The sequence below is a fragment of the Dreissena polymorpha genome, chromosome 7, assembly GCF_020536995.1.
Source record: "Dreissena polymorpha isolate Duluth1 chromosome 7, UMN_Dpol_1.0, whole genome shotgun sequence".
Taxonomy (NCBI): Eukaryota; Metazoa; Mollusca; class Bivalvia; order Myida; family Dreissenidae; genus Dreissena; species Dreissena polymorpha.
In genome coordinates, this window is record NC_068361.1 from 67,784,841 (window position 1) to 67,804,225 (window position 19,385).

General features: G+C 34.5%; 2 long non-coding RNA genes across 2 annotated transcripts; one reads left to right on the forward strand and one right to left on the reverse strand.

Moving 5' to 3' along the window:
• Positions 1 to 503: 503 nt before the first annotated feature.
• LOC127837534 (uncharacterized) lies at positions 504 to 2,682 on the forward strand. The gene is made up of 2 exons (XR_008029332.1): positions 504 to 865; positions 1,096 to 2,682. It is a non-coding gene; the product is annotated as an uncharacterized LOC127837534 (long non-coding RNA).
• A 5,211-nt stretch (positions 2,683 to 7,893) lies between these two features.
• Positions 7,894 to 16,676, reverse strand: LOC127837535 (uncharacterized). The gene is made up of 2 exons (XR_008029333.1): positions 16,209 to 16,676; positions 7,894 to 8,866 (listed from the first exon to the last, which is right to left on the reverse strand). It is a non-coding gene; the product is annotated as an uncharacterized LOC127837535 (long non-coding RNA).
• Positions 16,677 to 19,385: the final 2,709 nt, after the last annotated feature.

The following is a 19,385-nucleotide window of genomic DNA, read 5'->3' on the forward strand; positions in this document are numbered from 1 at the left end:
CTGGCAATACCCCAGCAAACATGCTCATATCGGCCCGATATTGGCCAAATGACGGCATATCGGCAGAGGTTTGCCGATGTTGGGCCGACATCGGACCGACGTTTATGTTAAACAAAAATTATTTTGTTAAAAGATAATACCCTTTTTGTAATGTTCAATGTTAGTGAATCCATCTGGTTTAATAACGTTTGAATAGGTAGCATATTATAAAATTGATATTTAAAGGACAATGTCGACCCGATGTCGGCCCGTTGTTATAAACATACTTATAACTCGACAGTTTAAAGTATGATGTCGGCCCAACATAGGCCCGATATCATAATTAACACTCAAGAGAAAAGGTTACTTTGATTATTTTTCGTTTTAATTACTTGCTGCATTAAATTAAATTGTATATATCTGTTTTAATTAAAAAGCGTGAATGATACTTTGTATAAAATAAAAATGTAATGGTGTGTCCAGGAAGAGCAAAGACCTATGTTATCTATAGGTCTTTGGGAAGAGTAACAGTTGTCAAAAGAAATTACCGCGGTTGTTTCCCTTGGCATTTTAAATTTGCAGTGAAGATCCAGGCGGGAGATAGCTGTATTGAATTATTTCGAAATTATCAAGGTAAAAACACTCTGCCCTGAACATTTTCCAGGTTAGGAATCAGTTTTAATTGTTTATCCACAAGATTTGACAATGTTTGTTAAAGCTTTTTTCCGAAATTGTTATCTGTCATTAAATGTCACATGTTTTCGCGACTTTCCAATGTTTGTTGTATTTCATTGCATGTCAAATGTGGTCGCCAGGCAGAATAACAGGCATGGAAAGAAACGAAAGGCAGCTGTTGGAGAACTTCGATTGTCTGTTGCTGTGCACAGTAAGTTGTCATAGTATGTGTAAAAAGACTTTGTCACAGTTCAAAATATTTATATATACAAAATTACATCCGGCTTGTTTCCTTTTTTCAGAAATAGTCTTCATTGTAATGTAAAAAGTGTTAAGAAATGTCATTGGTTAAACTGCCCAGTATCGTTAATCATGCAACCCTGTTTGAACATAGAATGAATATTCTAATAATATGAGCCTACATTGCATAACCATTTTCAGAAGCTGTCATGGGTTCCTTGAAATGCTGCAGAAGTTGAAATTGAGTGCAGGGAATGGTTTCAAACAGCCTCTGATCATGACGGTGGCAAAAAAGCAAGGGCGGACAAGAAACATGATGAAGCATCGCAATTTATTATAACTCGTTTGTTTAAACTGTGAATTAAGTCTTCTACTGGAATCATTTATTATGTAAAGGTCTCTTTGAACTTGTAATTACTTATTTTACACAACTTTTATGCATAATGATGGAAGCAATGTTTTTATTATTATTATTATTTTTAGCCTTTATTACATAAATAGCTTAAATTGTGTATGTGTTACTTTTCAATATATTCGTGTTATAATCATTTTAATTTGTCTTTTTCTTAAAAGAAAACTCAGTCGCTTTGTCATTAAACAGTTTGTTTAAAAATGTTAATTTTTTAGTTGCTGTACCAGTAGAATTATATAGACTTTTTACATAATTTGTTTTACATTTGTTAGTTTTGGTATATATAAATATGTTTTACACCATTAGAATAAAAATGTTGGAATAAGTAATACATAAGTATATTGTTTTACATTATCAGTTAAGTTAGTAGTATTATTAAGAAATACTTTAATTGTTCCAGTTTGGTTGAATAGAATATTAAAATAAAACTTTGTTTAAAGGAAATTTTTCTTTCATTTATTTAAGGAACTGGTTAAATGGTAGGCCCTTAACAATACCAACAACAATTACAAATAATTGAGGCCAGACAGGGACTGGGGAATGGTTAAATGTACCAATACTATTGTTGTTGTTTTTTTTGTTGCTGGATAGAAATTTGCTGAATTTAATTGTTACAATTTTGTGTGTATTGTATGACTACTATGTTGAATTTTGCTGACTAGTCTTGTTACTATTTTTTGTGTATCGTATGACTTCATTATTGTATTTTGCTGACTATAGTCTTACTTGTTACAATTTTTTGTGTATCGTATGACTACTATGTTGTTTATGCTGACTAGTCTTACTTGTACTTCTTTTTGTGTATCGTATGACTTCATTGTTGTATTTTGCTGACTAGTCTTACTTGTGTCTAATTTTTGTGTATTGTATGACTACTATGTTGAATTTTGCTGACTAGTCTTACTTGTTACTATTTATTGTGTATCCTATGACTACTATGTTGTATTTTGCTGACTAGTCTTACTTGTTACAATTTTGTGTGTATCATATGACTACTATGTTGTATTTTGCTGACTAGTCTTACTTTTTACTATTTTTTGTGTATCGTATGACTACTATGTTGTATTTTGCTTACTAGTCTTACTTGTTACTATTTTTTGTGTATCGTATGACTATATACTATACTGTTGTATTTTGCTGACTAGTCTTAATTGTCCCCTACCGGGAAACCAAAGGGGACTTATCGTTTGCACTACGTCTGTCTTTCTGTCAGTTCGTCACACTTGTCTGGATCCTGCGATAACTTTTAGAAGTTCTTCATATTTTTTCATGAAACTTGAAACAGGGATAGATGGCAATATGGAGATTATGCACTTTATTTCCTTTTGTTCCTACGTCAAAAATTCTTGTTGCTATGACAACAAATTAAAAAAATTTTTTTTTACTGACAATGGTGGAGTTTCCACGGTAGGGGACCATATTGCTTGGCAATCTCTTGTTGTTACTATTTTATGTGTATCGTACGCCATCCAGTTTAAAGAAATGGTTATTTTATTAATCGCCAGGGTATATAGACCAGTTTTGATAATATGGGTGATATGAGCCATTTATACATGTATGTTTGGTAATTTTCCATGTATACATTATGCATGTTGGATACGTTCGTTTTTTTATAATTCTCTATTTTATTTACATTTGCTGAGCATTCTATTACCAAAATACAATACTCAAGTCATTTTGTCATTTAACATTTTGTTTCAATATGTTACTTTTTCAGTTTCTGTACCAGTAGAATTATAGTCTGTTTAAATAATTTCTTTTACATTTGTTGTTAGTCAACGTATATATTAATTAATTGTACACCATTAGAATCAAAATGTTGGAATTAGTACTAAATAAGTTTATTATTTTCAGTTTCAAATCAGTAGTATAATTAGCAAATACTGTGTTCCAGTTTGCTTAAAAAGAATGTAAAAATAAAATGTTGTTTACACAAAATGTTCTTTCATTTATTTAAGAAACTGTTTTAATGGTAGGCCCTTAACACTACCAACAACAATTAAAAACAATTGAGGCTAGACCGGGACTGAGGAATGGTTAAAAGTATGTCGGCACCATGCTGGCTCAAGAAGGTATCGCCGATATACAAACCAATGTCGGGCAAACATCGAGCCGTGTTGCACTCCCGATCTCGGGCCGATGTAATTACCGATGTCGGGCCGATATACATACCGACGTCGGGCCAACATTGCGTCGTGTTGCACTCCCGGTCTCGGGCCGATGTAATTACCGATGTCGGGCCGATATTGAAATAAATATCGGGCCGATATCGGACCGATTTGAAATGTTTGCTGGGACGTAGACATCAGAAAATCCATGCAAACAAACTCATTTAGGATTCTGTTTATGTATTAAACACATAAGTGCAGTTGAATGTATGCTTTGGTTTCTTATTTACTTCACTTCGCACTGAGTATCCATCAACTGCACATCAAGCTATTAAACAAAGATTTTTTCTTCATGCGATTGCAAATAATATTAGTATTATACAAAACAAATACAAATCTTATAAGAATGGTCGCTATAAGATTTCACATACACCATGTGTAAAATATTTTGATTACATTATATCAAACTTGTGTTTGAACCAACAGTCCTCTAAATGTATATGGCTATATTTAAATCATTTTAATCGAAGCAAAACCCGACGGACTTATATTTGGACATACATTTTATCTCAGCAATAAACATGACAACGTAAAACAAGAAAAACAGCGCCGCGAAACAAAAAGCTACTGTTCGGTTGCAACATGCTCGCTTTCCCATGGCATACGCATTTGCTACAGTCATTTCGCCGCCTGTGAGCGGATTGTTGATGGTCAGATGAACAGCTCCTTCCGGTGCAGGCTGCTGTTCGTTGGAAGCGTTCTCAAATGAGACATAGTTTTCTGGAATTTCTTCAGCTTTGCAGTGTTGAAACACTGATAACAACGGTCTAAACAGAATAACTAACAATAGCATAACTGCAACAATCCCAACAACGGCATCAATAATGTCCAAAATAAACCAATGAAGTGGTAGCTTTACAAATATGTACATTAACAGTATTAATCCATCGGATGGCAACACAAGTAACACCATCATCGTGACGTACATGGTGTTAACCCTCGCAAACCACCTGCTATACCAGATCAAGTCGTTCCTTATCTCTTTCACTAAATAGAAAACCTGGAACGGAATAAATATGGTTCCAATAACAGGAAACGGCACATAAAACCACCAGAGCAAAATATCATACATGTAATCATCGCTATTGCGTTTCCTCGATTCAGCATATGTGTAGTTTCGATAAATTCTAAACCAGGATACCAACCAATGAACAACAGTGCACAGAAGGCACGTTAATTTTAAAACAGCAACCCGGCTTACTGCCATGTTTTCGAGGAACGTCAATTTTCATTCATTTTTACATTTACATAGTTCTTCAAATAACTGTCAACGCAATTACGTCCAGTTACTCATTTACTTCATACAAATTATGATATGATGATATGTTCGGCACTGGTTACATAACATATTCCCACAGTTATAATACTCCGTGGATTATCTGTTTTGCATACGTATATACATCTACCACGGTATACGAAAACAGGTATCCATAGTTAACATTGAAACTCGCCCAGTTTCATGATTAAGATAGATCTACTTCCTAGCTGGTATCGTATCCTCAATAGATAATGCGTTAACATTGCTTTTAGTTAATAACATATCCGCACAATGACAATGTCACTATTCAAGTAAATATTTCCGTTCAATATTTTGTGGTTTTATTTAAGTTTCATCTGTGCGAAATTCCTCCCAACTTCCGGTATTTTATATAAATCAAGTATGCAGTATTTGTATTTGATGATTGTATTCGCAATATATCCGTTTTGTGTTCACATGTTTCCGTGCTCTTAAACCAATACTATTTAGACACATTTAGCAATAAGGGAGGCAACTTCGTATGGATTATAAGTAATCATTTTAAAAAAGGAAAATTTGTACGTATTTATTCTTATGAATTAGAAAATTACAAAATGTATATGTTTTATCTAAAAATAAAGTTTCTGCCTTATCGGTCATTCTTTTTTTGAGCAACATGGGCACATAAAAGTGCTCAAGTATTTCATAAACACAACATTTGTTCAATCGGCATATAGGTTACTATATAAAAATATTTCCTGAAATAAACGTCAAATTTGGACGGAATATTCCCCCTGAACATGTGTTTATCACCTGACCCGATGTGCACCCACGATTCTTAAGCTAGAATTTTGCATGCAAAATTGTCTGAGAATCGGGAGTAAGTGAAAGTATTTTGTTTTTTGAAAATAAATCAATGGTGTTCTAACATGACAGACTGTCACGTTATTGACTGTAACAGAAGCATTGTCGGGTTATAAAATATTTATTAATGCATGCTTATAGTTATACATGTTCTTGGTTAAATTGAACGACATAAACAATCAAAGTACTCATAGTACTGGTGGGGCGATTTTGCTCAAATTTTTCGGTCGTTAAAACACTATACACCTTGATGCCAACCAATCACCTTTTTTGTAGAAAACAGATGGAAGTATGGAAGGGTGACCATGGTGACAGGCTGTCAACATGATATGATTTAGCTATTGGGGTTTAATGTAAATGCTTTTTAAAACAAGTGTTTGTCGTATTTGCCAATTGATAGCTAAACTGCGAACATATAATACACTTACCCAGTTCCAAACTTGACATAGATCTGATAAAGACAAGCATTGCAGTAATTTTTAATAAGTACAGTAAGGTTTGTGGATCGTTATTGTCGAAGTACACGGGCCTCCGTGTGTGTCAAAGTATAAAATTAATCCATTGAGTATCAAGTAAGATACGGAAAATGTTAGTTTTTGAGCAATCGGATACTAAAGGTCAATGTCAACCAGGGGTCAAGCTAAAAAAACAAAACAGAAAGATATTTTCCAAAGGGGTGTTATGTCGAAGAATTAAGTAAATCCATTCAATAATAGGGAAAAAAAGTATCACCTACATGGTACTCGAACCCACGACCCCGTGCTTAACAGTATCTTGCTGTAGCCGGACGAACACAGAAGTCTTCGCAAAACGTATAATTAAAAAAATCAAAGAATTTCCGATAGCTTTGACATCTTCTGATTGGTCATTCAGGTGAAGTTGATGAGGTGAGTTGGTTTACATTTGTTTGTAGGTGGAATGATTGAGGATAAGGGATGACATTTCAAATTTTCCTTACACATAACGCATGATGACTTAATTTATGGGTGTTCTATCTGCACTTGTTACGTTGCCTCATTTTCTCTATATATCGTTTTATACATGTAGTGTCGAATATCGTTTGGTTGAAAACGCTTGGCTCCAATTTTTGGTTAGCTCGGGCGCACGTGAGTTTGGTTGTTGGTCCCATACCGATCAGGTGGGACTACCTTCGGTATTCTCAGCAAAACACAGGTACACCGAAATTATTTCTCAGTAAACATTATACATAATTGGCTTGAAATTGAGATTTAGAGTAAAGTATAGAAATTCACAATATAAAAAGCTTTAACTCAAAATTCGTCTTTTGCAGGTCTATAATGTAGATTAGGTAGGAGTGCTTCAACACACTCCGGATCCTCACATCACGCAACCTCAGGCACAAATGGACGTCATAACATTTGGAGCACACACACACGACCACACGCACCGCTTACGGAGTCTGTTACACAGTATAATAATTGAACTATATGTATTTTGTCGTTAAATTATTTTTTTACGAAATTGTAAAATTAAGAAAATAACAACTGAATAAACAACTTGTTTAATTTCAGAAAGATGAAGACCTACTCGTATTCGAATTATACAAATATTTTACTTAGCGTCATCAAAACTGACATTTCCAATAACATGAAGAGTCATATGAACATTGTGAAAATACGGCGGACGTTTAGATGAACTGATAAGTGAGCGTAATACTTGAGTTTGTTTTTTTCAAACGACTTATTGCTTTTAAAACTTCCAAACGCGATTCCTGTGTGACATAAACAGTGCATGGGTACATAACACGGGGGTGCGTGGATTACTGGACATGAATAATGTCTTGGGCATATACAATTCATGAATCACGGTTTTTATTTAACTCAATAACTTGAAAAATTAGAAGTTTGCTCTTTGTACATTTGATGCGGAAAGACCGAATACCCGACCAACCGACGTAATGATTCCAATATAATGCCCAATGTCATACTTCTTTAGCGGATAGTGGGATTGTTGTATTTTTCACACACCATCATACTCGTAGGAATAGTATGCCGAATTGAAAAGCTGGTTGAAAATAAAATTGAAATGTATGTTTATGCAACTGGTTCTGTATGCTTAAGCCAAGTTCTAAAATATGCACGAAACGCTGGCATTCTTAAGAGGGGAACAATGACAAAAATTCCAGAGTTCGTCAATACAACGGTATGTGATATTATCTGTGAATCATGTATAATTGCGCAAATTTGCGACAAAGTTTGCCGTGTGAGTGACTTACAATGCTATGTTTGCTGTTAGATAAAAAAACACTAGATGTTGTAACTTTACAGACTGTCACATTATTTACTGTAACACAAGAATTGTCTAGTTATGAAATATTTATTAATGCATGAATATACATGTTCTTGGTTATATTGGACTACATAAACAAAACAATGTACACAATAAAATAAAACATACAGGTATATTGTTAACAGTAATTGACAAACATACGAGTGTTGAATAACTGGCAATACGTAGACATCAGAAAATCCATGCAAACAAACTCATTTAGGATTCTGTTTATGTATTAAACACATAAGTGCAATTGAATGTATGCTTTGGTTTCTTATTTACTTCACTACGCACTGAGTATCCATCAACTGCACATCAAGCTATTAAACAAAGATTTTTCTTGATGCGATTGCAAATAATATTCGTATTATACAAAACAAATACAAATCTAATAAGAATGGTCGCTATAAGATTTCACATACACCATGTGTAAAATATTTTGATTACATTATATCAAACTTGTGTTTGAACCAACAGTCCTCTTAATGTATATGGCTATATTTAAATCATTTTAATTGAAGCAGAACCCGACAGACTTATATTTGGACATACATTTTATCTCAGCAATAAACATGACAACGTAAAACAAGAAAAACGGCACCGCGAAACAACAAGCTACTGTTCGGTTGCAACATGCTCGCTTTTACATGGCATACGCATGTGCTACAGTCATTTCGCCGCCTGTGCGGATTGTTGATGGTCAGATGAACAGCTCCTTCCGATGCAGGCTGCTGTTCGTTGGAAGCGTTCTCAAATGAGACATAGTTTTCTGGAATTTCTTCAGCTTTGCAGTGTTGAAACACTGATAACAACGGTCTAAACAGAATAACTAACAATAGCATAACTGCAACAATCCCAACAAAGGCATCAATAATGTCCAAAATAAACCAATGAAGTGGTAGCTTTACAAATATGTACATTAACAGTATTAGTCCATCGGATGGCAACACAAGTAACACCATCATCGTGACGTACATGGTGTAAACCCTCGCAAACCACCTGCTATACCAGACCAAGTCGTTCCTTATCTCTTTCACTAAATAGAAAACCTGGAACGGAATAAATATGGTTCCAATAACAGGAAACGGCACATAAAACCACCAGAGCAAAATATCATACATGTAATCATCGCTATTGCGTTTCCTCGATTCAGCATATGTGTAGTTTCGATAAATTCTAAACCAGGATACCAACCAATGAACAACAGTGCAAAGAAGGCACGTAAATTTTAAAACAACAACCCGGCTTACTGCCATGTTTTCGAGGAACGTCAATTTTCATTCATTTTAACATTAACATAGTTCTTCAAATAACCGTCAACGCAATTACGTCCAGTTACTCATTTACTTCATACAAATTATGATATGATGATATGTTCGGCACTGGTTACATAACATATTCCCACAGTTATAATACTCCGTAGATTATCTGTTTTGCATACGTATATACATCTACCACAGTATACGAAAACAGGTATCCATAGTTAACATTCAAACTCGCCCTGTTTCATGATTAAGATAGATCTACTTCCTAGCTGGTATCGTATCCTCAATAGATAATGCGTTAACATTGCTTTTAGTTAATAACATATCCGCACAATGTCACTATTCAAGTAAATATTTCCGTTCAATATTTTGTGGTTTTATTAAGTTTCATCTGTGCGAAATTCCTCCCTTTTATATGCCGTTTCCTGTTATTGGAACCATATTTATTCCGTTCCAGGTTTTCTATTTAGTGAAAGAGATAAGGAACGACTTGATCTGGTATAGCAGGTGGTTTGCGAGGGTTTACACCATGTACGTCACGATGATGGTGTTGTGTTGCCATCCGATGGATTACTACTGTTAATGTACATATTTGTAAAGCTACCACTTCATTGGTTTATTTTGGACATTATTGATGCCTTTGTTGGGATTGTTGCAGTTATGCTGTTGTTAGTTATTCTGTTTAGACCGTTGTTATCAGTGTTTCAACACTGCAAAGCTGAAGAAATTCGAAATAAGATACGGCAAATGTTAGTTTTTGAGCAATCGGATACTAACGGTCAATGTCAACCAGGGGTCAAGATAAAAAAAGAAAACAGAAAGATATTTTCCAAAGGGGTGTTATGTCGAAGAATTAAGTAAATCCATTCAATAATAGGGAAAAAAGTATCACCTACATGGTACTCGAACCCACGACCTCGTGCTAAACAGTATCTTGCTGTAACCGGACGAACACAGTAGTCTTCGCAAAACGTATAATTAAAAAAATCAAAAAATTTCCGATAGCTTTGACATCTTCTGGTTGGTCATTCAGGTGAAGTTGATGAGGTGAGTTGGTTAACATTTGTTTGTATGTGGAATGATCGAGGATAAGGGATGACATTTCAAATTTTCCTTACACATAACGCATGATGACTTAACTTATGGGTGTTCTATCTGCACTTGTTACGTTGCCTCCTTTTCTCTATATATCGTTTTATACATGTACTGTCGAATATCGTTTGGTTGAAAACGCTTGGCTCCAATTTTTGGTTAGCTCGGGCGCACGTGAGTTCGGTTGTTGGTCCCATACCGATCAGGTGGGACTACCTTCGGTATTCTCAGCAAAACACAGGTACACCGAAATTATTTCTCAGTAAACATTATACATAATTGGCTTGAAATTGAGATTTAGAGTAAAGTATAGAAATTCACAATATAAAAAGCTTTAACTCAAAATTCGTCTTTTGCAGGTCTATAATGTAGATTAGGTAGGAGTGCTTCAACACACTCCGGATCCTCACATCACGCAACCTCAGGCACAAATGGACGTCATAAAATTTGGAGCACACACACACGACCACACGCACCGCTTACGGAGTCTGTTACACTGTATAATAATTGAACTATATGTATTTTGTCGTTAAATTATTTTTTTACGAAATTGTAAAATTAAGAAAATAAAAACTGAATAAACAACTTGTTTAATTTCAGAAAGATGAAGACCTACTCGTATTCGAATTATACAATATTTTACTTAGTGTCATCAAAACTGACATTTCCAATAACATGAAGAGTCATATGAACATTGTGAAAATAAGGCGGACGTTTAGATGAACTGATAAGTGAGCGTAATACTTGAGTGTTTTTTTTTCAAATGACTTATTGCTTTTAAAACTTCAAAACGCGATTCCTGTGTGACATAAACAGTGCATGGGTACATAACACAGGGGTGCGTGGATTACTGGACATGAATAGTGTCTTGGGCATCTACAATTCATGAATCACGGTTTTTATTTAACTCAATAACTTGAAAAATTAGAAGTTTGCTCTTTGTACATTTGATGCGGAAAGACCGAATACCCGACCAACCGACGTAATGATTCCAATATAATGCCCAATGTCATACTTCTTTAGCGCGTAGTGGGATTGTTGTATTTTTCACACACCATCATACTCGTAGGAATAGTATGCCGAATTGAAAAGCTGGTTGAAAATAAAATTGAAAATGTATGTTTATGCAACTGGTTCTGTATGCTTGATGTTTAAGCCAAGTTCTAAAATATGCACGAAACGCTGGCATTCTTAAGAGGGGAACAATGACAAAAATTCCAGAGTTCGTCAATACAACGGTATGTGATATTATCTGTGAATCATGTATAATTGCGCAAATTTGCGACAAAGTTTGCCGTGTGAGTGACTTACAATGCTATGTTTGCTGTTAAATTAAAAAACACTAGTTGTTGTAACATTACAGACTGTCACATTTTTTACTGTAACGCAAGAATTGTCTGGTTATGAAATATTTATTAATGCATGCATATACATGTTCTTGGTTATATTGGACTACATAAACAAAACAATGTACACAATCAAATAAAAACTACAACTTTACAAGTATATTGTTAACAGAAATTGACAAACATACGAGTGTTGAATAACTGGCAATACCCCAGCAAACATGCTCATATCGGCCCGATATTGGCTAAATGACGGCATATCGGCAGAGGTTTGCCGATGTTGGGCCGACATCGGACCGACGTATATGTTAAACAAAAATTATTTTGTTAAAAGATAAGACCCTTTTGGTAATGTTCAATGTTAGTGAATCCATCTGGTTTAATAACGTTTGAATAGGTAGCATATTATAAAATTGATATTTATAGGACAATGTCGACCCGATGTCGGCCCGTTGTTATAAACATACTTATAACTCGACAGTTTAAAGTATGATGTCGGCCCAACATAGGCCCGATATCATAATTAACACTCAAGAGAAAAGGTTACTTTGATTATTTTCGTTTTAATTACTTGCTGCATTAAATTTAATTGTATATATCTGTTTTAATTAAAAAGCGTGAATGATACTTTGTATAAAATAAAAATGTAATGGTGTGTCCAGGAAGAGTAACAGTTGTCAAAAGAAATTACCGCGGTTGTTTCCCTTGGCATTTTAAATTTGCAGTGAAGATCCAGGCGGGTGATAGCTGTATTGAATTATTTCGAAATTATCAAGGTAAAAACACTCTGCCCTGAACATTTTCCAGGTTAGGAATCAGTTTTAATTGTTTATCCACAAGATTTGACAATGTTTGTTAAAGCTTTTTTCCGAAATTGTTATCTGTCATTAAATGTCAAATGTTTTAGCGACTTTCCAATGTTTGTTGTATTTCATTGCATGTCAAATGTGGTCGCCAGGCAGAATAACAGGCATGGAAAGAAACGAAAGGCAGCTGTTGGAGAACTTCGATTGTCTGTTGCTGTGCACAGTAAGTTGTCATAGTATGTGTAAAAAGACTTTGTCACAGTTCAAAATATTTATATATACAAAATTACATCCGGCTTGTTTCCTTTTTTTCAGAAATAGTCTTCATTGTAATGTAAAAAGTGTTAAGAAATGTCATTGGTTAAACTGCCCAGTATCGTTAATCATGCAACCCTGTTTGAACATAGAATGAATATTCTAATAATATGAGCCTACATTGCATAACCATTTTCAGAAGCTGTCATGGGTTCCTTGAAATGCTGCAGAAGTTGAAATTGAGTGCAGGGAATGGTTTCAAACAGCCTCTGATCATGACGGTGGCAGAAAAGCAAGGGCGGACAAGAAACATGATGAAGCATCGCAATTTATTATAACTCGTTTGTTTAAACTGTGAATTAAGTCTTCTACTGGAATCATTTATTATGTAAAGGTCTCTTTGAACTTGTAATTACTTATTTTACACAACTTTTATGCATAATGATGGAAGCAATGTTTTTATTATTATTATTATTTTTAGCCTTTATTACATAAATAGCTTAAATTGTGTATGTGTTACTTTTCAATATATTCGTGTTATAATCATTTTAATTTGTCTTTTTCTTAAAAGAAAACTCAGTCGCTTTGTCATTAAACAGTTTGTTTTAAAATGTTAATTTTTTAGTTGCTGTACCAGTAGAATTATATAGACTTTTTACATAATTTGTTTTACATTTGTTAGTTTTGGTATATATAAATATGTTTTACACCATTAGAATAAAAATGTTGGAATAAGTAATACATAAGTATATTGTTTTACATTTTCAGTTAAGTTAGTAGTATTATTAAGAAATACTTTAATTCTTCCAGTTTGGTTGAATAGAATATTAAAATAAAACTTTGTTTAAAGGAAATTTTTCTTTCATTTATTTAAGGAACTGGTTAAATGGTAGGCCCTTAACAATACCAACAACAATTACAAATAATTGAGCCCAGACAGGGACTGGGGAATGGTTAAAAGTACCAATACTATTGTTGTTGTTTTTTTTTGTTGCTGGATAGAAATTTGCTGAATTTAATTGTTACAATTTTGTGTGTATTGTATGACTACTATGTTGTTTTTTGCTGACTTGTCTTGTTACTATTTTTTGTGTATTGTATGACTTCATTATTGTATTTTGCTGACTATAGTCTTACTTGTTACAATTTTTTGTGTATCGTATGACTACTATGTTGTTTATGCTGACTAGTCTTACTTGTTACTTCTTTTTGTGTATCGTATACCTTCATTATTGTATTTTGCTGACTAGTCTTACTTGTGTCTAATTTTTGTGTATTGTATGACTACTATGTTGATTTTTGCTGACTAGTCTTACTTGTTACTATTTATTGTGTATCGTATGACTACTATGTTGTATTTTGCTGACTAGTCTTACTTGTTACAATTTTGTGTGTATCATATGACTACTATGTTGTATTTTGCCGACTAGTCTTACTTGTTACTATTTTTTGTGTATCGTAAGACTACTATGTTGTATTTTGCTGACTAGTCTAACTTGTTACTATTTTTTGTGTATCGTATGACTATATACTATGTTTACTGTTGTATTTTGCTGACTAGTCTTAATTGTCCCCTACCGGGAAACCGAAGGGGACTTATGGTTTGCACTCCGTCTGTCTTTCTGTCAGTCTGTCTGTCAGTTCGTCACACTTGTCTGGATCCTGCGATAACTTTTAGAAGTTCTTCATATTTTTGCATGAAACTTGAAACAGGGATAGATGGCAATATGGAGATTATGCACTTTATTTCCTTTTGTTCCTACGTCAAAAATTCTTGTTGCTATGACAACAAATTAAAAAAATTTTTTTTTACTGACAATGGTGGAGTTTCACCGGTAGGGGAGTCCCGGGACCATATTGCTTGGCAATGTCTTGTTGTTACTATTTCATGTGTATCGTACGCCATCCAGTTTAAAGAAATGGTATTTTATTAATCGCCAGGGTATATAGACCAGTTTTGATAATATGGGTGATATGAGCCATTTATACATGTATGTTTGGTAATTTTCCATGTATACATTATGCATGTTGGATACGTTCGTTTTTTCATAATTCTCTATTTTATTTACATTTGCTGAGCATTCTTTTACCAAAATACAATACTCAAGTCATTTTGTCATTTAACATTTTGTTTCAATATGTTACTTTTTCAGTTTCTGTACCAGTAAAATTATAGTCTGTTTAAATAATTTCTTTTACATTTGTTGTTAGTCAACGTTTATATTAATTAATTGTACACCATTAGAATCAAAATGTTGGAATTAGTACTAAATAAGTTTATTATTTTCAGTTTCAAATCAGTAGTATAATTAGCAAATACTGTGTTCCAGTTTGCTTAAAAAGAATGTAAAAATAAAATGTTGTTTACAGAAAATGTTCTTTCATTTATTTAAGAAACTGTTTTAATGGTAGGCCCTTAACACTACCAACAACAATTAAAAACAATTGAGGCTAGACCGGGACTGAGGAATGGTTAAAAGTATGTCGGCACCATGCTGGCTCAAGAAGGTATCGCCGATATACATACCAATGTCGGGCCAACATCGAGCCGTGTTGCACTCCCGATCTCGGGCCGATGTAATTACCGATGTCGGGCCGATATACATACCGACGTCGGGCCAACATTGCGCCGTGTTGCACTCCCGGTCTCGGGCCGATGTAATTACCGATGTCGGGCCGATATTGAAATAAATATCGGGCCGATATTGAAATAAATATCGGGCCGATATCGGACCGATTTGAAATGTTTGCTGGGACGTAGACATCAGAAAATCCATGCAAACAAACTCATTTAGGATTCTGTTTATGTATTTAACACATAAGTGCGATTGAATGTATGCTTTGGTTTCTTATTTACTTCACTTCGCACTGAGTATCCATCAACTGCACATCAAGCTATTAAACAAAGATTTTTTCTTGATGCGATTGCAAATAATATTCGTATTATACAAAACAAATACAAATCTTATAAGAATGGTCGCTATAAGATTTCACATACACCATGTGTAAAATGTTTTGATTACATTATATCAAACTTGTGTTTGAAGCAACAGTCCTCTAAATGTATATGGCTATATTTAAATCATTTTAATCGAAGCAGAACCCGACGGACTTATATTTGGACATACATTTTATCTCAGCAATAAACATGACAACGTAAAACAAGAAAAACAGCACCGCGAAACAAAAAGCTACTGTTCGGTTGCAACATGCTCGCTTTCCCATGGCATACGCATTTGCTACAGTCATTTCGCCGCCTGTGAGCGGATTGTTGATGGTCAGATGAACAGCTCCTTCCGGTGCAGGCTGCTGTTCGTTGGATGCGTTCTCAAATGAGACATAGTTTTCTGGAATTTCTTCAGCTTTGCAGTGTTGAAACACTGATAACAACGGTCTAAACAGAATAACTAACAATAGCATAACTGCAACAATCCCAACAACGGCATCAATAATGTCCAAAATAAACCAATGAAGTGGTAGCTTTACAAATATGTACATTAACAGTATTAATCCATCGGATGGCAACACAAGTAACACCATTATCGTGACGTACATGGTGTAAACCCTCGCAAACCACCTGCTATACCAGATCAAGTCGTTCCTTATCTCTTTCACTAAATAGAAAACCTGGAACGGAATAAATATGGTTCCAATAACAGGAAACGGCACATAAAACCACCAGAGCAAAATATCATACATGTAATCATCGCTATTGCGTTTCCTCGATTCAGCATATGTGTAGTTTCGATAAATTCTAAACCAGGATACCAACCAATGAACAACAGTGCACAGAAGGCACGTTAATTTTAAAACAGCAACCCGGCTTACTGCCATGTTTTCGAGGAACGTCAATTTTCATTCATTTTTACATTTACATAGTTCTTCAAATAACTGTCAACGCAATTACGTCCAGTTACTCATTTACTTCATACAAATTATGATATGATGATATGTTCGGCACTGGTTACATAACATATTCCCACAGTTATAATACTCCGTGGATTATCTGTTTTGCATACGTATAAACATCTACCTCGGTATACGAAAACAGGTATCCATAGTTAACATTGAAACTCGCCCAGTTTCATGATTAAGATAGATCTACTTCCTAGCTGGTATCGTTTCCTCAATAGATAATGCGTTAACATTGCTTTTAGTTAATAACATATCCGCACAATGACAATGTCACTATTCAAGTAAATATTTCCGTTCAATATTTTGTGGTTTTATTTAAGTTTCATCTGTGCGAAATTCCTCCCAACTTCCGGTATTGTATATAAATCAAGTATGCAGTATTTGTATTTGATGATTGTATTCGCAATATATCCGTTTTGTGTTCACATGTTTCCGTGCTCTTAAACCAATACTATTTAGGCACATTTAGCAATAAGGGAGGCAACTTCGTATGGATTATAAGTAATCATTTTAAAAAAGGAAAATTTGTACGTATTTATTCTTATCAATTAGAAACTTACAAAATGTATATGTTTTATCTAAAAATAAAGTTTCTGCCTTATCGGTCATTCTTTTTTTGAGCAACATGGGCACATAAAAGTGCTCAAGTATTTCATAAACACAACATTTGTTCAATCGGCATATAGGTTACTATAAAAATATTTCCTGAAATAAACGTCAAATTTGGACGGAATATTCCCACTGAACATGTGTTTATCACCTGACCCGATGTGCACCCACGATTCTTAAGCTATAATTTTGCATGCAAAATTGTCTGAGAATCGGGAGTAAGTGAAAGTATTTTGTTTTTGGAAAATAAATCAATGGTGTTCTAACATGACAGACTGTCACGTTATTGACTGTAACAGAAGCATTGTCGGGTTATAAAATATTTATTAATGCATGCTTATAGTTATACATGTTCTTGGTTAAATTAAACGACATAAACAATCAAAGTACTCAAAGTACTGGTGGGGCGATTTTGCTCAAATTTTTCGGTCGTTAAAACACTATACACCTTGATGCCAACCAATCACCTTTTTGTAGAAAACAGATGGAAGTAAGGAAGGGTGACCATGGTGACAGGCTGTCAACATGATATGATTTAGCTATTGGGGTTAAATGTAAATGCTTTTTAACACAAGTGTTTGTCGTATTTGCCAATTGATAGCTAAACTGCGAACATATAATACACTTACCCAGTTCCAAACTTGACATAGATCTGGTAAAGACAAGCATTGCAGTAATTTTTAATAAGTACAGTAAGGTTTGTGGATCGTTATTGTCATAGTACACGGGCCTCCGTGTGTGTCAAAGTATAAAATTAATCCATTGAGTATCAAGTAAGATACGGCAAATGTTAGTTTTTGAGCAATCGGATACTAAAGGTCAATGTCAACCAGGGGTCAAGCTAAAAAAAGAAAACAGAAAGATATTTTCCAAAGGGGTGTTATGTCGAAGAATTAAGTAAATCCATTCAATAATAGGGAAAAAAGTATCACCTACATGGTACTCGAACCCACGACCTCGTGCTAAACAGTATCTTGCTGTAGCCGGACGAACACAGCAGTCTTCGCAAAACGTATAATTAAAAAAATCAAAGAATTTCCGATAGCTTTGACATCTTCTGATTGGTCATTCAGGTGAAATTGATGTGGTGAGTTGGTTAACATTTGTTTGTAGGTGAAATGATCGACGATAAGGGATGACATTTCAAATTTTCCTTACACATAACGCATGATGACTTAACTTATGGGTGTTTTATCTGCACTTGTTACGTTGCCTTCTTTTCTCTATATATCGTTTTATACATGTACTGTCGAATATCGTTTGGTTGAAAACGCTTGGCTCCAATTTTTGGTTAGCTCGGGCGCACGTGAGTTTGGTTGTTGGTCCCATACCGATCAGGTGGGACTACCTTCGGTATTCTCAGCAAAACACAGGTACACCGAAATTATTTCTCAGTAAACATTATACATAATTGGCTTGAAATTGAGATTTATAGTAAAGTATAGAAATTCACAATATAAAAAGCTTTAACTCAAAATTCGTCTTTTGCAGGTCTATAATGTAGATTAGGTAGCAGTGCTTCAACACACTCCGGATCCACACATCACGCAACCTCAGGCACAAATGGACGTCATAAAATTTGGAGCACACACACACGACCACACGCACCGCTTACGGAGTCTGTTACACAGTATAATAATTGAACTATATGTATTTTGTCGTTAATTTTTTTTTTTACGAAATTGTAAAATTAAGAAAATAACAACTGAATAAACACCTTGTTTAATTTCAGAAAGATGAATACCTACTCGTATTCGAATTATACAAATATTTTACTTAGTGTCATCAAAACTGACATTTCCAATAACATGAAGAGTCATATGAACATTGTGAAAATAAGGCGGACGTGTAGATGAACTGATAAGTGAGCGTAATACTTGAGTGTTTTTTTTTCAAATGACTTATTGCTTTTAAAACTTCAAAACGCGATTCCTGTGTGACATAAAAAGTGCATGGGTACATAACACAGGGGTGCGTGGATTACTGGACATAAGATAATGTCTTGGGCATCTACAATTCATGAATCACGGTTTTTATTTAACTCAATAACTTGAAAAATTAGAAGTTTGCTCTTTGTACATTTGATGCGGAAAGACCGAATACCCGACCAACCGACGTAATGATTCCAATATAATGCCCAATGTCATACTTCTTTAGCGGGTAGTGGGATTGTTGTATTTTTCACACACCATCATACTCGTAGGAATAGTATGCCGAATTGAAAAGCTGG